This window comes from Puma concolor, chromosome B1, assembly GCF_028749965.1.
Source record: "Puma concolor isolate L17-30 chromosome B1, mPumCon1.1.hap2, whole genome shotgun sequence".
NCBI lineage: Eukaryota > Metazoa > Chordata > Mammalia > Carnivora > Felidae > Puma > Puma concolor.
In genome coordinates, this window is record NC_141670.1 from 362,808 (window position 1) to 387,223 (window position 24,416).

Consider the following 24,416-nt stretch of genomic DNA (forward strand, 5'->3'; position numbering starts at 1 on the left):
CTAGTGGTTTATCAATTTTGTTAATTCTTTCAAAGAACCAGCTTCTGGTTTAATTGATATGATCTACTGTTTTGTTTTTTGTTTTTTGTTTTTGTTTTTTTTTTTTTTTGGCTTCGATAGCATTAATTTCTGCTCTAATCTTTATTATTTCCTGTCTTCTGCTGGTTTTGGGTTTTATTTGCTGTTCTTTTTCCAGCTCCTTAAGGCGTAAGTTTGGGTTGTGTATCTGAGATCTTTTTTCCTTCTTTAGGAAGGCCTGGATTGCTCTATACTTTCCTCTTATGACCGCCTTTGCTGCATCCCTAGAGGTTTTGGGTTATGGTGTAATCATTTTCATTGACTTCCACAGACTTTTTAATTTCCTCTTTAACTTCTTGGTTCACCCATTCATTCTTTAGTAGGATGTTCTTCAGTCTCCAAGTGTTTGTTACCTTTCCAAATTTTTTCTTGTGGTTGATTTCGAGTTTCATAGCGTTGTGGTCTGAAAATATGCACAGTATAATCTCAATCTTTTTGTACTTGCTGAGGGCTGATTTGTGTCCCAGTATTTGGTCTATTCTGGAGAATGTTCCATGTGCACTGGAGAAGAATGTGTATTCTGCTGCTTTCGATGAAATGTTCTGAATATATCTGTTAAGTCCATCTGGTCCAGTGTGTCATTCAAAGCCATTGTTTCCTTGTTGATTTTTTGATTAGATGATATGTCCATTGCTGTGAGTGGGGTGTTGAAGACTCCTACAATTATGGTATTACTATCGATGAGTTTCTTTATGTTTGTGATTAATTGATTTATATATTTGGGTGCCTTCACATTTGGCACGTAAATGTTTACAATTGTTAGGTCTTCCTGGTGGATAGACCCCTTGATTATGATATAATGCCCTTCTGCATCTCTTGATACAGTCTTTATTTTAAAGTCTAGATTGTCTGATATAAGTATGGCTACTCTGGCTTTCTTTTGTTGACCATTAGCATGATAGATGGTTCTCCATCTCCTTATTATCAATCTGAAGGTGTCTTAGGTCTAAAGTGGGTCTCTTGTAAACAGCATATAGATGGGTCTTGTTTTCTTATGCATTCTGTTACCCTATGTCTTTTGATTGGAGCATTGAGTCCATTGACATTTAGAGTGAGTACTGAAAGATATGAATTTATTGCCATTATGATGCTTGTAGAGTTGGTGTTTCTGTTTGGGTTCTCTGGTCCTTTCTAATCTTTGTTGCTTTCTGTATATGTGTGTGTGTATACACACACACACACACACACACACACACACACACACACACACACACATATATATATATATATATTTTTTTTTTTTTTATCTTTTCTCCCCTCAGAGAGTCCCCCTTAAAATTTCTTACAGGGCTGGTTTAGTGGTCACAAACTCCTTTAATTTTTGTTTGTGTGGGAAACTTTTTATCTCTACTTCTATTTTGCTGGATAGAATTCTTGGCTGCATATTTTTCTGATTCAGCACACTGAATATATCCTGCCACTCCTTTCTGGCCTGCCAAATTTCTGTGGATAGTTCTGCTGCAAACCTGATCTGTCTTCCCTTGTAGGGTAAAGACTTTTTTTTTTTTCCCTTGTTGCTCTCATGATTCTCTCCTTGCCTGGTATTTTGTGAATTTGACTATGATATGCCTTGTCGATGGTCGGTTTTGGTGAATCTAATGGAGGTCCTCTGTGCTTCCTGGATTTTGATGTCTGTGTCTTTCCCCACGTTAGGAACGTTTTCCGCTACGATTTGCTCACATAACCCTTCTACTCCTATTTCTCTCTCTTCCTCTTCTGGGACCCCTATGATTCTGATGTTGTTCCTTTTTAATGAGCCACTGATTTCTCTAATTCTTAATTTTTTTTTCAACGTTTATTTATTTTTGGGACAGAGAGAGACAGAGCATGAACGGGGGAGGGGCAGAGAGAGAGGGAGACACAGAATCGGAAGCAGGCTCCAGGCTCTGAGCCATCAGCCCAGAGCCCGACGCGGGGCTCGAACTCACGGACCGCGAGATCGTGACCTGGCTGAAGTCGGACGCTTAACCGACTGCGCCACCCAGGCGCCCCTCTAATTCTTAATTTTTTATTGACGTTTATTCATCTTTGAGAGACAGAGAGAGACAGAGCATGAGCGGGGAAGGGGCAGAGAGAGGGAGACACAGAATCGGAAGTAGGCTCCAGGCTCTGAGCTGTCAGCACAGAGCCCAACGTGGGGCTTGAACTCACGAACTGCGAGATCATGACCTGAGCCAAAGTGGGATGCTCAACCGACTGAGCCACCCAGGTGCCCCTGATTTCTCTAATTCTTAAATCGTGCTCTTTTGCCTTAATCTCCTTCTTTTTTCTGCTTAATTATTCTCTATAAGTTTGTCCTCTATATCGCTGATTCTCTGTTCTTCCTCATCCATCCTTGCCACTGCTGCATCCATCCATGATTGCAGCTCAGTTATTAATTTCATTCTGGCTATTTTTTACTTATTTTATCCCTGCAGAAAGGGATTCTAATCTATTTTAGACTCCAGCTAGTATTCTTATTATTGTGATTCTAAATTCTGTTTCAGACATCTTGCTTGTATCTGTGTTGGTTAAATCCCTGGCTGTCGTTTCTTCGTGCTCTCCTTTTGGGGTGAATTCTTTCATTTTGTCATTTTTGAAGGGAGAAAAGGAATTAATGAGGTAGAAAAAGTAAAATTAAAAAAATTAAAATTAAAAAATATTAAAATTAAAAAATTAAACACACATACACGCACACACAGCAATCGAATAAATGATGCTAGATCCTAGGTGTGTTTTGGTCTGGGTGTTGAAAGTGGTTTGACAGATTAGAGAAAAAAGGGGGGGGGGATAAAAAAAAAGGAAATCGTCTGAGAATTTGAAAAGATGAATACACTGAAGTAGACTAAAATGAAATGATGGAAGTAAAATAGAATTGGAAAAAATACACACAAAAGTAAAGAACATAGTAGAAAATTAAATAAAAACATTTTTAATAAAAATTAAAAATGATGAATTTTTTCTTTTTCTATATTCAAGAAAAAATAAATGAAAAAGAGAAGAAAGAGAAAAAAGAAAAAAAGGAAATCGTTTGAAAATTTGAAACAGTGAATACACTGTAGTAGACTAAAATAAAGTGATGCAAGTAAAATAGAATTTGAAAAAAGTTACATAAAAGCAAAAGGTATAGTAGTAAAAATTAAATAAAAATATATTTAATAAAATTTGAAAATAAAAAAATTTTTTCTTTCTGTATTCAAGAAAAAGAAGTGTAAAAGAGAAAAAAAAAGAAAATTGAATAGATGGATCTGCTAACAGATTGAAGTAGGACTGAAATTACTTCATTTTCTCTAAAAGTCAGTCTATGTGGCACTTTATAGTCCATAAACTAAGCCCGCAGTGAGATTCCTGTTCTTGAAGAGCGAAGTTGGCCCAGTTGAGCGGGGCTCAGTGTAACAGCTCCACTCTCTACTAGGTGGCGCTGCTAGCCTACTGGGGTGGGTTGTTGCTGTGCTTGTAGGTGCGTATGCGCATGCGTGGGAGCGGTGAAAATGGCTCCACCCAGCTATCCAGTCTGTTCTCCCGGGTCAGCAATCGCACACCCATCCTCTGTCTTCAGCTCTCGTCTACTCCCCGCTTTTTCACTCTCCGTGACCAGGCTGCAGGCAGTACCTCTCTCCTGAGTTTTGTCCCAGATGCAGCTGTTTTCCCTGGCCCCTTACTTCCGAAGGACTGTGGCTTTGACCCCTTCTACCCCTCTGCGGGAGGGTCTCATCGAGCAATGGCCAAATGAGCAATGGCCAAATGTTGGCTGCACCCAGGAATGCTTGCTGGACCCTGCTGCTGCCAGTGCCCCAGACTATGGCCAGGTGCCAGCCCACCCCAGAAAAAGTTCGCGAGATAGTGTAGCAGCAGCTCTTTAGGGATTATGGAAAATCACAACACACATCTGGCACCAGCCTTCACCCTTAATGACCTTGTTCCAGCACCAGCGAATGTAGCCATTTTCTGGGGTCTGCTGGGACCAGGTGGCTTCAATAGCCTCTACCAAATGTCCTTCCAGCAGTGGAACTGCTTTTCCCTGTGGGTCCCGAGAACATCCTAGACCCCACTCTGTTCCTGGGGATTTGCCCTTCCCACCAAAGCACTGCCAGGTATGGAGCTGTGGAGTTGCAGCCTTTGCACTCCCCTTGTTTACAGTCTTAATGGAATTTAAACCCTCTCCTTTCTCCCTTTTTAGTTCAGTCCCTGCAGCTGTTTCCAATTTTCCACTTTCTCTCCAGCTGCTTTTGGGAAGGGGTGCTTTTCCCATATTCTCCCCCCCAACCCCCCGTCTCTGTCCTCTCTCTGCTCGCAAAAGCACATCCCTTCCTGCACCTTCTCGCTCCCCAAGTTCACCTCTCCACGTACCTGCTGAATTCTGTGGTTCAGGTTGTGCAGATTGTTGTGTTAATCCTCCAATCAGTTTTCTAGGTGTGTATGATGGTTTAGTGTTGGTGTGGCTGTATTTCATGGACGCAAGACACACAAAAAAACTTCCATGCTGTTCTGCCATCTTGGCTCCTCCTCTACCACATCTTCTTTATCCATTCATCCATCTATGGACATTTGGGCTCTTTCCATACTTTGGCTATTGTTGATAGTGCTGCTATAAACATTGGGGTGCATGTGCCCCTTCAAAACAGCATACCTGTATCCCTTGGATAAATACCTAGTGATACAATTGCTGGGTCATAGGGTAGTTCTATTTTTAATTTTTTGAGGAACCTCCACACTGTTTTCCAGAGTGGCCACACCAGTTTGCATTCCCACCAGCAGTGCAAAAGAGATCCTCTTTCCACATCCTTGCCAACATGTGTTGTTGCCTGAGTTGTTAATGTTAGCCATTCTGACAGGTGTGAGGTGGTATCTCCTTGTGGTTTTGATTTGTATTTCCCTGATGATGAGCAATATTGAGCATTTTGTCATGTGTCGGTTGGCCATCTGGATGTCTTCTTTGGAGAAGTGTCTATTCATGTCTTTTGCCCATTTCTTCCCTGGGTTATTTGTTCTTTGGGTGTTGAGTTTGATAAGTTCTTTATAGATTTTGGATACTAACCCTTTATCTGATATGTCATTTGCAAATATCTTTTCCCATTCTGTCAGTTGCCTTTTAGTTTTGCCGATTGTTTCCTTTGCTGTGCAGAAGCTTTTTATTTTGATGAGGTCCCAGTAGTTCATTTTTGCTTTTGTTTCCCTTGCCTCTGGAGACGTGTTGAGTAAGGAGTTGCTGAGGCCAAGATCAAAGAGGTTTTTGCCTGCTTTCTCCTCTAGGATTTTGATGGCTCCCTGTCTTACGTTTAGGTCTTTCATCCATTTTGAGTTTATTTTTGTGTGTGGTGTAAGAAAGTGGTCCATGTCCATTCTTCTGCGTGTTGCTGTCCAGTTTTCCCAGCACCACTTGCTGAAGAGACCATCTTTATTCCATTGGATATTCTTTCCTGCTTTGTCAAAGATCAGTTGACCGTAAGTTTGTGGGTCCATTTCTGGGTTCTCTATTCTGTTCCACTGATCTCAGTGTCTGTTTTTGTGCCAGTCCCATACTGTCTTGATGATTACAGCTTTGTAATACAGCCTGAAGTCCAGGATTGTGATGCCTCCTGCTTTTGTGTTTTTTTTTTTTTTTTTCAGGATTGCTTTGGCTCTTCAGGGTCTTTTCTGGATCCATACAAATTTTAGGATTATTTGTTCTAGCTCTGTGAAGAATGCTGTTATTATTTTGATAGGTATTGCATTGAATATGTAGATTGCTTTGGGTGGTATGGACATTTTAACAATATTTGTTCTTCCTATCCAGGAGCATGGAATCTTTTTCCATATTTTTGTGTCTTCTTCAATTTCTTTCATAAGCTTTCTATACTTTTCAGTGAATAGATTTTTCACCTCTTTGGTTAGATTTATTCCTAGGTATTTTATGGTTTTTGGTGCAACTGTAAATGGGATCCATTCCTTGATTTCTCTTTCTGTTGCTTCATTGTTGGTGACTAGGAATGCAACTGACTTCTGTACATTGATTTTATGTCCTGCAACTTTGCTGAATTCATAAATCAATTCTAGCAGTTTTGGGTTGGAATCTTTTGGGTTTCCCATATAGAGTATCATGTCATCTGTGAAGAGTGAAAGTTTCACCTCCTCCTGGCCGATTTGGATGCCTTTTATTCCTATGTGTTGTCTGATTGCTGAGGCTAAGTCTTCCAATACTATGTTGAATAACAGTGGAGAGAGTGGACATCTCTGTCATGTTCCTGACCTTAGGAGGAAAGCTCTCTGTTTTTCCCCATTGAGGATATTATCGGTGAGTCTTTCATATATGGCTTTTATGACCTTGAGGTATGATCCTTCTATCCCTTGATAGAAGGGATACTTGTATCAAGTATAAAGATACTTTCTTGATGGTTTTTATGAAGAAAGGATGATGTATTTTGTCAAATGCTTTCTCTGCATCTATTGAGAGGATCATATGGTTCTTGTCCTTTCTTTTATTGATCTGATGAATCGCATTAATTGTTTTGCAGATATCGAACCAGCCCTGCATCCCAGGTATAAATCCCACTTGGTCATGGTGAATACTTTTTTTTAATGTATTGTTGGATCTGGTTGGCTAGTATCTTGTTGAGGATTTTTACATCCATATTCATCAGGGAAATTGGTCTGTAGTTCTCCTTTTTAGTGGGGTCTCTGTTTGGTTTTGGAATCAAGGTAATGCTGGCTTCATAGAAAGAGATTGGAAGTTTTCCTTCCATTTCTATTTTTTGGAAAAGCTTCATGAGAATAGGTGTTAACTCTTCCTTAAATGTTTGGTAGAATTCCCCGAAAGCCATCTGGCCCTGGACTCTTGTTTTTGGGAGATTTTTGATTACTAATTCGATTTCTGTACTGGTTATGGGTCTGTTCAAATTTTCTCTTTCTTCTGGCTTTAGTTTCAGTAGTTCATATGTTTCTGGGAATTTGTCCATTTCTTCCAGATTGCCCATTTTATTGGTGTATAATTGCTCATAACATTCTCTTTTTATTGTTTGTATTTCTGTTGTGTTGGTTGTGATCTCTCCTCTTTCATTCTTGATTTCATTTATTTGGGTCCTTTCCTTTTTCTTTTTGATCAAACTGGCTAGGGGTTAATGAATTTTGTTAATTCTTTCAAAGAACCAGCTTCTTGTTTTCATTGATCTGTTTTTTTGTTTTGTTTTGTTTTGTGTTTTTGTTTTTGTTTTTTTTGGTTTCGATAGCATTGATTTCTGCTCTAATCATTATTATTTCCTGTCTTCTGCTGGCTTGGGGTTTTATCTGCTATTCTTTTTCCAGCTATTTAAGGTGTAAGGTTAGGTTGTGTATCTGAGACCTTTCTCCCTTCTTTAGAAAGGCCTGGATATACATCTGTCTTCTGACCAGCTTTGCTGTGTCCCAGATGGTTTGGGTTGTGGTGTTACCATTTTCATTGTTTTCCATGTACTTTTTAATTTCCTCTTTAAGTTCTTGGTTAACCCATTCATACTTTAGTAGATGGTCTTTAGTCTCCAACTATTTGTTATCTTTCCAATTTTTTTTTTTTTGTGGTTGATTTTGAGTTTTGTATCTTTGTGGTCTGAAAATATGAAAATATTATAAGCAATTATCTCGATCTTTTTGTACTTGTTGAGGGCTGATTTGTGTCCTAGTATGTGATCTATTCTGGAGAATGTTCCAAATGCACTGGAGAAGAATGTGTATTCTGCTGCTTTAGATGAAATGTTCTGAATATATCTGTTAAGTACATCTGGTCCAATGTGACATTCAAAGATATTGTTTCCTTGCTGATTTTCTGTTTAGGTGTTCTGTCTATTGCTGTGAGTGGGGTTTTGAAGTCCGCTACTATTATGATATTATTATCAATGAGATTCTTTATGTTTGTTATTAATTGATTTATATATTTGGGTGCTTGAACATTTGGAGCATAAATGTTTACAATTGTTAGGTCTTCTTGGTGGATAGACTCCTTATCTATTATATAATACCATTCTTTGTCTTTTGTTACAGTGTTTATTTAAAGTCTTGATTGTCTGGGGGCACCTGGGTGGTGCAGTTGGTTAAGCGTCCGACTTCAGCCAGGTCAAGATCTCGCGGTCCGTGAGTTCAAGCCCCGCGTCAGGCTCTGGGCTGATGGTTCAGAGCCTGGAGCCTGTTTCAGATTCTGTGTCTCCCTCTCTCTCTGCCCCTCCCCCGTTCATGCTCTGTCTCTCTCTGTCCCAAAAATAAATAAAACGTTGAAAAAAATTTTTTTAAAGTCTTGATTGTCTGATATAAGTATGGCTACTTTGGCTTTCTTTTGTTGACCATTAACATGGTAGATGATTCCCCATCCCCTTACTTTCAATGTGAATATGTCTTTAGGTCTAAAGGGGGTATCTTGTAAACAGAATATAGATGGATCTTGTTTTCTTATGCATTCTGTTACCCTATGTCTTTTGATTGGAGTGTTTAGTCCATTGACATTGGGAGTGAGTACTGAAAGATATGAATTTATTGCCATTATGTTGCCTGTAGAGTTGGAGTTTCTGGTGGTGTTCTCTGGGCCTTTCTAGTCTTTGTTGTTTTTGGTCTTTTTTTCTTTTTTCCAACTTTTCTCCCCTCAGAGAGTACCCCTTAAAATTTCTTGCAGGGCTGGTGTAGTGGTCACAAACTCCTTTAATTTTTATTTGTCTGGGAAACTTTTTCTCTCTCCTTCTATTTTGAATCACAGCCTTGCTGGATAAAGAATTCTTGGCTGCATATTTTTCTGATTTAGCACAGTGAATATATCCTGCCACTCCTTTCTGGCATGCCAGGTTTCTGTGGATAGGCCTGCTGCAAACCTGATCTATCTTCCCTTGTAGGTTAAGGACTTTTTTTCCCTTGCTGCTTTCATGATTCTTTCCTTGCCTGTGTATTTTGTGAATTTGACTGTGATATGCCTGGTTGATGTTCAGTTTTGTTGAATCTGATGGGAGTCCTCTGTGTTTCTTGGATTTTGATGTCTGTGTCTTTCCCTAGGTTAGGAAAGTTTTCCACTATGTTTGCTCACACAACCCTTCTACCCCTTTTTCTCTCTCTTCATTTTCTGGGACCCCTATGGTTTTGATGTTCCTTTGTAATGAATCACTGATTCCTCTAATTCTTAAATCGTGCTCTTTTAGTCTCCCTCTTTTTTTCTGCTTCATTATTCTCTATAAGTTTGTCCTCTATATCACTTATTTGCTGCTTAGTCTCATCCTTCCTGCCACCATGGCATCCATTCAAGATTGCAATCAGTTATAGCATTTTTTATTTCATCCTGACTAGCGTTTACTTCTTTTATCTCCGCAGAAAGGGATTCTAATCTATTTTCAACCCCAGTTAGTATTCTTATTATTGTATTCTGAATTCTGGTTCAGACATCTTGCTTATATCTGTGTTGATTAAGTCCTGGCTGTTGTTTCTTCCTGCTCTTTCTTTTGGGGTGAACTCCTTTGTTTCATTATTTTGAAGGAAGAAAAGGAATTAATAAGGTAAAAAAAAGGTAAAAGTAAAAAGTTAAAAAACAACACACACACACACAAAATCAAATAAAGGATGCTAGATCCTAGGTGTGTTTTGGTCTGGTTGTTGAAAGGAGCTTGACAGATTAGACAAAAAAGGGAAAAATAAGAAAAAAAAAACAAGAACAAAAGGTAAACATTTGAAATTTTGATAAAATGAATGCAATAAAATAGAATAAAATGAAATAATGGAAGTAAAATAGAATTTGAAAAATTTACAAAAAAGTAAAAAATACAGTAGAAAAAAATTACAGAAAAATATTTTTAATAAAAATTGATAATAAAAATAAATTTTTTCTCTTTTCTGTATTCAAGAAAAAGAAACAAAAAAGAGAAAAAAGTGAATAGATGGAACAGCGACAGACTGAAATATGATAAAATTACATTGTTTTCTCCTAGAAGTCAAACTATGAAGCACTTTATAGTCCATAAACTAAAGATGCAGAAAGACTTGTGTTCCTGAAGAGCAAGGTTGGCCCACTTGGGCAGGGCTTAGTGCATCAACTCTGTTCTCCACTAGATGGTGCTGCTTAGCTTACTGGAGTGATGGTTGTGGCGCTTGTAGGTGTGTATGCTCATGCCCAGGAGTGGTGAAAATGGCGTCACCCAACTACCCAGTTTCTAGTACTGGAACTCTGTTTTCCCAGATCAGCAATCCTGCACCCATCCTTTGTCTCTGGCTTCCATCCACTTCCTGCTTTTACACTGTGTGTGACAAAGCCATCAGATTGCCAGGTGGCAATCTCCCTCCTTAGTTTTATCTCAGATGCAGCTGTTTTTCCCGACCCCTTATTTCAGAGGGACTACAGCTTTGACCCATTCTGCCCCTCTGTGTGAGGGTCTCACCAAGCAATGGCCAGGTGCCAGCCATACTGGGGAACATTTGTAGGGCCGTGCTGCTGCTGATGCTGAGAGCTTGTAGATGGGTGCCAGCCAGCCCCAGAAAAAGTTCACGTGATTGTGTAGCAGCAGCATTTCAGGGATTATGGACTATCAACACACACCTGGCGCCAGGCTTCCCCCTCAACGTCCTTGTTCCAGCACCAGCAAATGTGGCTGTTCTCCAGGGTCTGCTGGGACCTTTGCCTGTGGGGTGACTGCACAGCCTCTACCAAATGTACTTCCATCAGGGGAACCACCTCTCCCTGTGTGACCCAAGGACCCTCAGACCTCACTCTGCTCCTGGGGATTCGCCCTTCCCACCAGAGCATCGCCAGGTATTGAGCTGTGATGTTTCAGACTCTTCACTCCCCCTGTTTATAGAGTCTTAATGGAATTGAAACCTTCTCCTTTCTCCTTTTTTTTTGTTCAGTCCCTGTGGCTGTTTCCTCTTTCACACCTTCTCTCCAGCTCCTTTTGGGGGAGGGGGTGCTTTTCCCATACTCTCCCCCCATCCCAGTCTCCATCCTCACTCTGCAAGCAAAAACAGCTCCCTGCCCTCCATAGCTTCTCTCTCCCTCTCTTTACTTCTCCATGCTGCATACCTGGCAAGTTCTGTGGTTCAGAATTGTTGGGCAGATTGTTGTGTTAATCTTCACATCAGTTTTCTAGGTGTGCAGGATAGTTTACTATTGATCTGGCTGTATTTCATGGACATAAGATGCAAAAAAAAACTTCCATGCTGTTCTACCATATTTACCCCTCCTATACCTCTTCTTTGTAAGAAATCTCTGGTAAGTAATTGTGTTGGATACTTTGTCTCATTCAAGGAATTTCTCCATGGATAAACCATTATTCTAAAAGTATTTCTGTGTCTTTATTCCATTGAAGTTGTGGTGCTTTATTTGGACAAATATTGTCATTCTAAAGGATGTAATTTCTTGTTTCCAACTGTGTAGTCACTGAGCAAGGCACTTCTCAGCATCTTTAAGTGTGAAAATCTCATAAAATTTCAGTCTCTCAGAGTCTCGGATTATTAAGCACAGACTCACTGTCAAGGATGGGGCCATCTTGGGGCGCCTTGGTGGCTCAGTTGGTTGAACGTCCAACCTCTCAGGTTGTGATCTCACAGTTCATGGGTTCAAGCCCCGTGTCGGGCTCAGTGCTGACAGCTCAGAGCCTGGAGCCTGCTTTGGATTGTGTGTCTCCCTCTCTCCCTCTGTCCCTCCCCCACTTGTGCTCTGTTTCTCTCTCTCTCAAAAATAAATAAACGTTAAAATTTTTTGAAAAAATAAAGGATGGGACCACCTCTGTTTACAGAGGTGCAGCCCCTGTCCCGCTTCTGAAGGGTGGAATTCCAAGGCTGGAATGAGAACCTGGGACAGATTTAGAACCACCTACAGTCCAAGATGTGCAGACCTAGAATAGCCCACAGTCTGACTCATCTCTTGTTCATGACGTGATGAAGAGCAGCAGGGTGTCCCTGTTGCCTGTGACTCTGAGCCTTCCTGGATCCTCCTGAATTCCTGAATGTTCTAGGACCAAAGGGAAAAGCAGAAAGGCACACAGGAGAGAAAATGCTGTTTCTCAGATGGTCGTTTATGTCCTGAATTCTCTGACTTCTACTCTTTAAATGTTTAAGTAAAAAAATCTTATCAGTGTAGCATGAGGACTTTGACAGCCAGAGGGACCCGGCTGTCCCAGGCACAGATACAGTGAGGAGCCAGCAGGGTGCAGTAGCAGCTCTTGAAGAAGCAGGTGACAGACACACGCATAGATCTGGATCTCCATGGAGAAGAAACCCTGTTCCTTCTATATTTAGATCTACACTGTTTATTATTTGCTGACAGCCCAAGCTGAGTGCACAGTAGAGCTGTCTGCTGACTGATACTTGAAAAGACTATTAAGGAATAAGGGTGGGGGTTGCCTTAGGTTAAAGATGCCACACATGAATGGACTATCACGGCCAGCCCTCCCAGGAGTGGGAGTGCCCACTGGCCCCAGAGTGAGGGTGGCCTCAAGGCCCAGCCTCTGGGCACCACTGCCACAAACCACTGCTTCAGAAGAGTCTCCAAATCAGGATCCTCATCTAAAGGTTTTTCAGCCCATTTGGCACAGAACACTGGGTTTTACATCTCCAGATAATCACTTTTCAGGGAAGATGGCCCGTGATGAGTGATTGCAGACTGGTTTGGGTATGTGATGAATCACTACCACGAATGAGGCTGTACAAAAATGGCCATCAGTAAAAAATGCGTGTGTTTCTCCGAGTGGACACACTAACACTGCTTTGTATCAGCCCCTTCCTTGCTGCTCCCATTCATCACTCCATCTTTATGAGCCATTTTGAAGTCATTGGAAATGGATATGTGTTTCTCACAGCTAGTCTTCTCAGAGAGGAGACCTTTTACATATCAGGCCGTTTCATCTTTGGAGAGTCTTCAAAAACAAGGGAAAGAGAGACCAGAGGGAAAATACAATGAGTGAACACCACAGTTTGTCACACCCCAAATGGGAAAATGCACCTGTCTTAAATGAAGGAATAAATAGTCTTGGATGGTTTATAAGACCATGTCCCGGAATCAATGCATTCTTCTTAAAACTGCCTATAAAAAGAGTAGACACACACATCTGTAGAGCAGGGGCCTTCTATTCAGAAGTTTCCTTCCTAATGCTAGAGTTACAAGTATAATTTTTCTCCTTGCGTCCCTCTTGTGTTGACCAACTATTGAATTGCGATACGGGGTGAGACCCACCAAAATCATCATATACCTTTGCTTTTGAATGAGACTACATTCGTTTTATAGCAGGGTCTCACCACATCCTTAGCTAATGTCAAAGAAGGTGAACAACTTCAATCCACTAGAGATACATTGTGAGGCTTAAAAGGAGGAGAATGATGTCAAAGCTCAGTCTTTTCTGTTTCCGTGTAAGCCTTTCCCTCTTGAACTGTATATGTCATAGACAAGTTAAGGGCTTTGTTCCTGTTGTGGGTTCAGAAGACAATGGAGCAGTGGAGAGAGACTACCCATACCTCTCTTCTGGCAAAATAGTCCCAGCAGAGCAGAGGGCTGGGCGGTACCCAGTGAGGGCGGGTTCCCAGTGAGGGTGGTTCCTGGCAAGGGCGGTTCCCGATAAGGGCGGTTCCCTGTGAGGGCGTGTTTCTGGCGGGGGCGGTTCCTGGCCAGGGCGGTTCCCGGTGAGGGCGGTTCCCAGTGAGGGTGGTTCCTGGCAAGGGCGGTTCCCGATAAAGGCGGTTCCCTGTGAGGGCGTGTTTCTGGCGCGGGCAGTTCCCGGTGAAGGGTGTTTCTGGCGAGGACGGTTCCTGGCGAGGGCGTGTTTCTGGGGAGGGCAGGTTCCCGGTGTGGGCGGTTCCTGTTCCCCGCAAGGGCGGTTCCTGGGAAGGGCGGTTCCCGGTGAGGGCGGCTCCCTGAGAGGGCATGTTTCTGGCGAGGGCGGTTTTCGGTGGAGGCGTGTTTCTCCTGAGGGCTGTTCCTGGCGAGGACGCGTTTTTGGCAAGGGCGTGTTCCTGGCGAGGGCAGTTCCCCGTGAAGGTGTGTTTCTCGTGAGGGCGGTTCCCGGTGAGGGCGGTTCCCGGTGAGGGCGGCTCCCTGAGAGGGCGTGTTTCTGGCGAGGGCGGTTCCTGGCCAGGGCGGTTCCCGGTGAGGGTGGTTCCTGGCAAAGGCGGTTCCGATAAAGGCGGTTCCCTGTGAGGGCGTGTTTCTGGTGCGGGTTGTTCCCGGTGAAGCGTGTTCCTGGCGAGGGCGTGTTCCCGGTGTGGGCGGTTCCTGTTCCCCGCAAGGGCGGTTCCTGGGAAGGGCGGTTCCCGGTGAGGGCGGCTCCCTGAGAGGGCGTGTTTCCGGCGAGGGCGGTTCCCAGTGAGAGCTAGCTGTGCTCAGGCCCACAGGCTACTCAGTGCAAAGCAACGTGTTTTTTGACATATTCCTTCAGGAGCTGTTTTGACTGTAGTTTCTCCAGCTCTATCTCCCTGGTGCCTGAATTGCTATGACAGCCACTTAGACCAGTGCCATCAAATTGAGAAGTCAGAGTCCTCAAAGATTCCAGGGCCCCGAGCAGTTCTTACCTGAGAGACCAACATCTAGTTCAAGAAAACACCTTTTAATTGTGAAATAACACCACAGAAGAGAGGTATTTTCTTCCTAGCATTCAACTTAAAAATAACTCATCATGCGGTGGGTGCTTGGGTAGCTCAGTCGGTTGAGCATCCAGCTTCGGCTCAGGTCATGATCTCGTGGTATGTGAGTTTGAGCCCCTCGTCGGGCTCTGTGCTGACTGCTCAGAGCCTGGAGCCTGCTTCAGATTCTGTGTCTCTCCATCTCTTGCCCCCTCCCCTGCTCATGCTCTGTGTCTGTCTCTCAATAATAAATAAATGTTAAAAAAAAAACACAACAACTCATCATGAGCATGAGTTAAGAGATGTGGGATAATCCTCATCTTTCCACTAGAAATGTGTTTCTCAAGCAGGTAGAGATCCCAGAGCAGGTATCAAAGGACTTCATGGATTCTGAAGACCCCATTTAAGCAATGTACTCTAAAATGGTTACTTTTTTTAAAATTTAATTTTAAAAATTTATATGCAAGTTAGTTAGCATATAGGGCAATAATGATTCAGGAGTAGATTCCTTAATGCCCCTTACCCATTTAGCCCATCCCCCCTCCCACACCCCCTCCAGCAACCCTCTGTTTGTTTTTCATATTTATGAGTCTCTTATGTTTTGTCCTCCTCCATGTTTTTATATTATTTTTGCTTCCCTTCCCTTGTGTTCATCTGTTCTGTGTCTTAAAGTCCTCGTATGAGTGAAGTCATATGATTTTTGTCTTTCTCTGACTAATTTTGCTTAGCATAATACCCTCTAGTTCCATCCATGTAGTTGCAAATGGCAAAACTTCCTTCTTTTTGATTGCCAAGTAATGCTGCATTTTGTGTGTGTGTGTGTGTGTGTGTGTGTGTGTGTGTGTGTGTGTATATATACCACATCTTCTTTATCCATTCATCCATCAATGGACATCTGGGCTCTTTCCATACTTTGGCTATTGTTGATAGTGCTCCTATGAACATGGGGGTGCATGTGTCCCTTCGAAAGAGCACACCTGTATCCCTTGGATAAATGCCTAGTAGTGCAATTGCTGGGTTGTAGGGTAGTTCTATTTTTAGCTTTTTGAGGAACCTCCATACTGTTTTCCAGAGTGGCCGCACCAGCTTGCATTCCCACCAACAATGCAAACGAGATCCTCTTTCTCCGCATCCTCGCCAACATGTGTTGTTGCCTGAGTTGTTAATGTTAGCCAATCTGACAGGTGTGAGGTGGTATCTCCTTGTGGTTTTGATTTGTATTTCCCTGATGATGAGTGATGTTGAGCATTTTTTTCATGTGTCGGTTGGTCATCTGGATGTCTTCTTTGGAGAAGTGTCTATTCATGTCTTTTGCCCATTTCTTCCCTGGATTATTTGTTCTTTGGGTGTTGAGTTTGATAACATCTTTGTAGATTTTGGATACTAACTCTTTATCTGATATGCCATTTGCAAATATTCTTCCCATTCTGTCAGTTGCCTTTTAGTTTTGCTGATTGTTTCCTTCGCTGTGCAGAAGCTTTTTATTTTGATGAGGTCCCAGTAGTTCATTTTTGCTTTTGTTTCCCTTGCCTCTGGAGATGTGTTGAGTAAGGAGTTGCTGAGGCCAAGATCAAAGAGGTTTTTGCCTGCTTTCTCCTTGAGGATTTTGATGGCTTCCTGTCTGACATTAAGGTCTTTCATCCATTTTGAGTTTATTTTTGTGTATGGTGTAAGGAAGTGGTCCAGGTTCATTCTTCTGCATGTCGCTGTCCAGTGTTCCCAGCACCACTTGCTGAAGAGACCGTCTTTATTCCATTGGATATTCTTTCCTGCTTTGTCAAAGATAAGTTGGCCATACGTTTGTGGGTTCCTTTCTGGGTTCTCTATTCTGTTCCATTGATCTGAGTGTCTGTTCTTGTGCCAGTCCCATACTGTCTTGATGACAGCTTTGTAGTATAGCTTGAAGTCTGGGATTGTGATGCCTCCTGCTTTGGTTTTCTTTTTCAAGATTGCTTTGGCTATTCGGGGGCTTTTCTGTTTCCATACAAATTTTAGGATTATTTGTTCTAGCTCTGTGAAGAATGCTGTTATTATTTTGATAGGGATTGCATTGAACATGTAGATTGCTTTGGATAGTATCGACCTTTTTTTTAAATTTTTTTTAACGTTTATTCATTTTTGAGAGACAGAGAGAGACAGGGCATGAGTGGGGAAGGGACAGAGAGAGGAGGAGACACAGAATCCAAAGCAGGCTCCAGGCTCCAAGCTGTCAGCACAGAGCTCGACGCGGGGCTTGAACTCACAAACTGCGAGATCATGACCTGAGCCAAAGTCAGATGCTCAACCGACTGAGCCACCCAGGTGTCCCAGTATTGACCCTTTAACCATATTTGTTCTTCCTATCCAGGAGCATGGAATCTTTTTCCATTTTTTTGTGTCTTCTTTAATTTCTTTCATAAGCTTTCTGTAGTTTTCAGCGTGTACATTTTTCACCTCTTTGGCTAGATTTATTCCTAGGTATTTTATGGTTTTTGGTGCAACTGCAAATGGGATCCATTCCTTGATTTCTCTTTCTGTTGCTTCATTGTTGGTGAATAACAATGCAACCGATTTCTGTGCATTGATTTTATATCCTGCAACTTTGCCAAATTCATGGATCGGTTCTAGCAGTTTTTTGGTGGAATCTTTTGGGTTTTCCATATAGAACATCATGTCATCTGTGAAGAGCAAAAAAATGTGGAAGCTTCATGAATTTGCGTGTCATCCTTTTGCAGGGGCCATGCTAATCTTCTCTGTATCATTCCAATTTTAGAATATGTGCTGCCAAAGCGAGCATTACCTTCACGTGGTTACTCTTATGTACAGGTTCATTTCTCTCCAAAAGTTCTACCTCCATTCATTAATATACCATTTCTTTCAGGGAATATTTTCTGAGCTCTAGTCCTATTTCATAGCTTTCCCAAGCTGATCCACCTTGGACACACCCTTTTTCATTTTCTTTCATGACTCCCTCTTTCATATCTATATCATTCTGTTGACATTATTTGTTAGCTTAACTGCAATAAGAATCAAACCTAAACTCTGAGATTGGGCTTTCATAATTATTCAGAAATATTTCCTAGTAATTCCCAGTTCCTACCCTGTGCTCTAGACCCACTGGTGCCAAAGCCTCAAGGAAACCCTGTGAGCACATAGTTCCATGTATGTGCTTGGTTTCTTCATTTCTTCAGTAACTGCTGGCTGCATTCAGATCTCATAGGGCACGGTGCCAGCCATGTCATAGGGTTCATAGGAAAATCTAACAGAGTTCTACGTGGTGCCAGACCCTGCCCTTAACCTTCCCCAAAGGGCTCATTGGCTAAGATGACACCACAGGCTTTGGAATCTAATTTGTATGAATTCAAATCCTAAACAAACAAAAAAACCCAAACAAACAAAAAACAAAAAAACAACCACCAAATCCTAGTTCTATCTCTTAACTAAGGGTCAGGAAGATGACTTAACAACACCTGAACCTCAATGTCCTGATCCATCAGACAGTGTAAACCTCAGAGTGTTATCTCAAGCATGTGTAATGCGGCTGCCAGTGCTACTTCATGGTTGGGACTCAATGAAAGGTAACCTATTCAAGGCAGAAAGACACAGAAATAGCTAACTTCTTGTAAGATGATTGTGGATCTTGATAGAAGGGAAATGTTACCTTAGAAGAAATGGAAATATTCATGATGTCCTCTTCCACATGGACCACCATTTCTTCTTTCCAGCCATCCAGATCCCAGGAGACCCTGGCCATATTCCTCATGTCTACAGAGTTGGTCCCCACTATTCCAGAGCTCAGTTCAATCCTATACCCACTCACTCAGATTCCTACTTTGTGCCAGATGCTGCCATAGACGCTGCCACTGATGCTGGAAATCCATCAGTGAGATTGATTGGTTCTTTTGAAAATCTCTCAGTCTCTTTTTTCTGTCTACTCACCCCACTGTCTTCCAGCCTCATACAGAGTTAGCATCTGTGCCGGGATTTCTTGTCCTTGCTCTGCAGCTGGCAGCAGAAGACCCTACTACCTTGTGCTCACTCCCTTCTCGACCTACACCCTCTCAGTGACACAGTCCGTTCCTCCAGACCTCCTACACTCTGGAGCCTGGCTAGAATGCAAATAATTGATTAATCTCTACCACCAACTTAGCGCTGATTCTGGACACAAGCATCTGCCCTAGTGTCTCCCCAAGGAACTCTTCCTGTGGTCAAACATGATGGTAAACATTGCTCACTATGTCACCCTCTTAGACATTTAAAATGCACATGGACTCGGAGAAATCTTTCAGTAAAGATGCCCATTAATGTTTGCCAAGCTGGCATTTCCCAAACTTACACAGACCCTTTCACAAATAACAGCTGTGCATGACCACCAGAATAGGTGTTCCACGGTACCTGTTCTGGGAGATGCTCCTATTTATATCATCATTCTGTTGACATTAATTTTTTAGCTTTACTGCCGTAAGACTGATGCTACCCTGAGAGCAGTGTTAGATTACTTAGTAGTTATAGCAGCTAATGCATATGACTGAGCAGCAGGTAAGCATATAATAGGTGCTCAATAAGAAGTGTCTTCTGGAAGCTCAGCTTCTCTAGAACAATCATGTTTCACATCTCGATTATACCTGGGTCTTATGTGAGCATCACTTTGCGTTGGCTCTGTAGATTTCTGGCCTCTTTGGTGCATTTTTAATTTTTAAAAATGTTTTTTAATGTTTGTTTATTTTTCAGATAGTTACACAACACTAGTAGGGGAGGGGCAGAGAAAGAGGGAGACACAGAATCTGAAGCAGGCTCCAGGCTCTGAGCTGTCAGCACAGAGCCCGACATGGGCTCAAACCACAAGATCATGACCTGAGTTGAAGTCAGATGCTCAACTGACTGAGCCCCCCAGGAGCCCCTCAGTGCATTTTTTTAAAACAGACTTTATTTTATTTTGTTAAAAAATTTTTAAGCTTATTTATTTATTTTGAGAAAGACAGAGACAGTGTGAGCAGGGGAGGGGCAGTGAGAGAAGGAGAGAGAGAGAGAGAGAGAGAGAGAGAGAGAGAGAGAGAGAGAGAATGAGAATCCCAAGTAGGCTCCATGCTGTTAGCACAGAGCCTGACCCAGGGCTTGAACTGATGAAACTGTGAGATCATGACCTGAGCCAAAACCAAGAGTCAGATGCTTACCTGACTGAGCCACCCAGGTGCCGCTAAAAGGTTAATTTAAAGCAGAGTTTATAAATAAGGATTTTTGTGAACTATTGATTCATGGGATCGTAACAGGTATTAAGGCAAAATCTTCTACAGTGAATCAAGTTTGGATAAACTAGCATTAAATAACATTATTGCAGGATTTCTGGAAACATCTAATGTGTTCATGTGTGCTGTAACACATGTGAACATAGCAGTAGGCATCATCAAGTGTCCTTGACCTGGAAGGCCATTTTCCCCCAATACATTTCGTGGGGCTGGTGTTCTGCAGAAATTCTGTATTAAACATTTTCTCAGTATAGCGTCCTAAGAACAAAATCATTATTTCAAATTTATTAGAGATGTTCTCGTTAATTTACTAGACTCCTACACCCTAATCTCTCATGAAATAATTCCAGTTATTATTATTACTAGGTGAATGGGAGACAATCTAGTGCCAGGACAAAACACTGGGCAGAACTGAGGAAATCTGAATTATGGTCCTAGCTACATTAGAGTCTAGCCATGAGAAACTTCAAATATTTTAAATACAATCAAAACAATGTTTTAATGATTTCTTAATTTAACAATTTATTAATCACTTAAATATAATTTTATTAAAAGCTTGTGTATGTTGCATTTTCAAGAACTCCACAATTCTTGAACCATGTCATGTTACATTTGATCTTCATAACGGTTTCAATTTCGGTACATATTCTGTGGTAACTATCATTTGTTTTAGCCCATTCCTACCGTTGCATTGAAGGAAAGCCTTTTAGTCACTCTGAAAATGAAGCATTCACTTTGAATGTTGCCAATAATCGTGGTGCCAAATTTATATCATTAAACTTTTGGTACTATTTTGGAGGAGTCAGTTGTGTCCAAGTGTATTTGTTATATTGTCTGTGAGATTGTTCCTTTCATAACGTATTTGTGCAGGCAGTGCTGAAAGGGAAGTCCAGCTGGAATCGGAAGGTGTGCTCTCTGAGAATTTAGGACGTTTTTGGGTTTGTGCAGTCTTCTTGCAGAAGAAACCAAAGTTAGTCTTTGGAGTGAAGAAATTGTCTTCGGGAAGGGGCGTTGAGAGGGCCTGCCTTCTTCCCGTTCATTTCCAAAATGGGTTAGGACAACCAGGTGATGCGTTGACTGGAGGATGCATCCCGCAGGGCGTCCACCCACCCTGGGTAAGACAGCACCAGACGAGGAGCCAAAAATGCCAGCCTCAAGGATAGGGCAGTGCCCAGCTGAAGAAGGCCGCCATGGCAGCTTTGGGCGTGTCCAGAGGTGATGTCCCTGGAGGAGGTGACCTCTGTGGCCAGGAAGGGGTGTGACAGCATCCTTGGGACAGACATCACGGGGAGATGCTAAGAAAGGAGAGGAGGACAAGGTGGCTGTATGTGTGGGCCTGAGGTGTCCCTTTGTTGCTCTTAGATGTGACTGGGTGGAGAAGGCTTAGGGAGCATCCCCTCACAGCTGACCGCTCTAGGTGCATAAATGTGCCTCATCACCAGCCATGTGCCCCCACCTGGGAGGCCCTCTGCCCTTCACCCTAAACATTGAAACCTGGAGAGGCATGAGGTAAGGCGGGCTCTGTAGTGCCCTGAGAAAGGGTCATGCATGCAGAGTCCCTTAGGAGCCACCTCAGCCTCGCAGGGGTGGCTGCTTTATGGTCCCCAGGAAACTGAGGAGAGGAAGGCTGGCTGGCAGGAGGCGGGAGGGACTGCTGAGTCCTCTAAGCAAGGAAAATCCCCAGGAAAATTTTCCCTGTTATTGTAGAAATGACATACCACTAAAGTAGTTTCTCTGCCAGACAGACATCCAAGTACATATGAGACTTGGTATCATAAAACATCACTTCAGATCACTGGGAAGAAGCGGACTGTTCAGTAGTTTGTGCTGAATTCCATTTCACTCTTTATACCAAAATAAATTCCAGTTTGACAAATGATTTAAACAAATGAAATAGTAAAAGTACATTAAGAAAACATGAGAGAATTGATGTTATAATCTTGGAGCAGAAAAATTATAAACAATCCAAACTATGAAAACTATAAAGAAAAATATGACAGACTTGACCACATAAAAATTTAAAATTTCTACATTATTTTTTAAAATATCATAAACAAAGCTAGAATATAATGTAAAACTGACAAAAAGTGTTTTCAAGAAATATGACAGAAAAATGACCGATTACATTAATATGCAAAGGGCTTTTTATAAATCAACAAACAAAAGGAAAGGCAAATCAGGATGGACAAAGGACAAAAGTAATTTCACTGAAAATAAATGATCAGTGAGCATATGAAAAGATAAATTTAAATGGTAATAAATGTATTGAAATAAAAAATTAACTTTTCAATAAATAATATAACTGAAGTCATAGAAAAATAACCCCTCACATCTGTTGGAAATAATAGAAATACTCATGAAAAAGACTTTGGTCAAATAAACGAACATACTGCCATAAAATGGAATACAGTGAAACTTGAGGTCGATTTTAATGAATTGTATGGAAGATTTCCAGTATCGTTAAATTTTTTAATCAAAAACTTTGTATAGAATGATACCATTTTTATTTTTAAAAAACAGATACATATATATTTAATGGAAATACAAGCATAGATGTTCTTGGAAGGGCTGATATTCTTGCAAGTAGTATATAATAAAAGTGGTCAATAGCCAGTATCCACAAAAAATCACATGATCAAACTTATAGAAAATAGATGAACATATGGGAAGGGGGAAAAGAAAAAAAGTGAGAAGGAAACAAAGCACCAGAGACAAACCATGTCAGTGAACACACCTGTACAGTGGGGCTGTGGTGTGACTCAGAGGATCCCGGGTGTGAGAAGACACAGGACCCTGGGCTGCAGATGCACTGCCTGGACTATGAACGCTTCCCGCACCGCGGTCCTAGTGCACTTGTGATTCCCAAAGGCAGGCCCTCCGAGGGGAGGGACTGGCTGCACAGGGACCTCCTCGCAACAACAAGCCTATGGGACTCCACCTCCAGGGCCTCACCACCACCACCCAGGGCCTCACTGCAGCCACCGCCACCACCACCTGTTCCATCAGTAGCTCACCCCCTGTGGAGCCACTGCTGTCCCGGGCAGAGCTGAGACCTGCAGTCCAATCTGCTTCTGAGTAATTAGTCTGTGTAGCCTGGCTTGGAAATTGGTGCCCTGTGTGTTTCTGGGGTCCACACCACATCAGAGAGAATCTTTGTTCAAAATTGCAGTTTTTATGATTGCTTTTAAGATAGATTTGGTCAGAATGTCACCTGGGATGCCTAATTTGACTAGTTTTCTGAAATCCTCATGGCTCCTATACTTTTGAGCATCTTACTTAGTGGACCAAGTAGGACTTATACCCATCATGTCTTTAGACAGCCAGGAAGGGGTGCCTGGGTGGCTCAGTCAGTTAAGTGCCGACTTTGGCTCAGGTCATGATCTCATGGTTTGTGGGTCTGAGCCCTGCATCAGGCTCTGTGCTGACAGCTAGGAGCCTGGAGCCTGCTTTGGATTCTGTGTCTCCCTCTCTCTCTGCCCCTCCCTTGCTCACATTCTGTTTCTCTCTCTCTCTCTGAAAAAAAATTTTTTTTTAAAATTTTAAATAGCTGGAAAGGTATTTTCAGTCTCCCACAGAAAAGAGAGTAAATGTGTATTTCCAAAAGGTGGTTAAGACATTACCATTGGCTTCTATGTGCTCCTACAAAGCTTAGAAAGTGCTTTCCTAAAAAGCCTCTCCAGCAATTGAACAAATTGGTCAAACTTTTGATAAAGTGTTTCAAATCTAGGAAATAAAGCACAGGTGGCTTTTTAGAATTGCTACTCAAAAAACTCAGGTCCTGCTCTCCCTCCCTTCCCATTGAGCCCCTTGCCTGAGGTCAAAGCAGAGACCGTGACCCTTGTCTGTTGTTTGGTTCAGTAGCTTTTCTATTTCTGCTGAAACACAGGTAGGCTTTCAGAAGAAACACTGTTTTCAAGTCCAGATCACCTCTCCTGCACAGTGTGTTCATTGTCAGCATAATTTTGTCCTAGGAAGAACTCCATATGAAACACGAGTCACTGTGTAAATTAGGAAAGTCAGCAAATTAATAAAAAAAGAGTCAGGAGAAACCTGCAGAATTATTCACGGTTGTTGCCAAAACCCTTGCCCCCCTGTGTGATTCTCAAGGGCCATATAACATCTTGCTTTCTTCAGGCCAAGCTATTGAAGCTTCAGTCACCATGTGGGTCAGTGTGGGGGCGCAGGACAGGGGAGAAGAGGGGACCTCCATTCCAGTTACATGATTGAAAGGAAAGTGTCCATGGACTTTCCAATTTGGAGAACAGCAAATCAACTGAAAACCAGTGAGAACACATGGAAAGCAGGGGAGTCACTTTGTATTTTTACAGTGGTGGAGGCTGAATTGGTCCCAGCCAGGGGCAGGCACCCTACCTCAGGGCATTTGCGGGCTGGGCGGGTCTTTCACGGCAGCAAAGACCTCTAAGTGGGCAAGTGTGCTTTGGCCAGGTGATGGGGCCTTGAGAAGAACAATTGTGGAAACTGTGTTCGCTTTTCAAGGCAACCTTTAGAAGGCACCGGAACATTTATAGAGCAGCCTGAATTTGCAAATTTACAAATCAGTACTCCTATCAGGCAAAGGCCGGGGCCGCCTGTTGAATATAGAGAAGTCTT

At 42.2% G+C, this 24,416-nt stretch overlaps 1 long non-coding RNA gene and 1 other non-coding gene across 2 annotated transcripts in view; one reads left to right on the forward strand and one right to left on the reverse strand.

Moving 5' to 3' along the window:
* LOC147581408 (uncharacterized) overlaps nt 1-24,416 on the forward strand; it is a 51,408-nt gene that overhangs the window by 15,222 nt on the left and 11,770 nt on the right. The window lies entirely within an intron of this gene.
* LOC112870070 (U6 spliceosomal RNA) lies at nt 17,250-17,356 on the reverse strand. Its single transcript, XR_003224461.1, has one exon. It is a non-coding gene; the product is annotated as a U6 spliceosomal RNA (small nuclear RNA).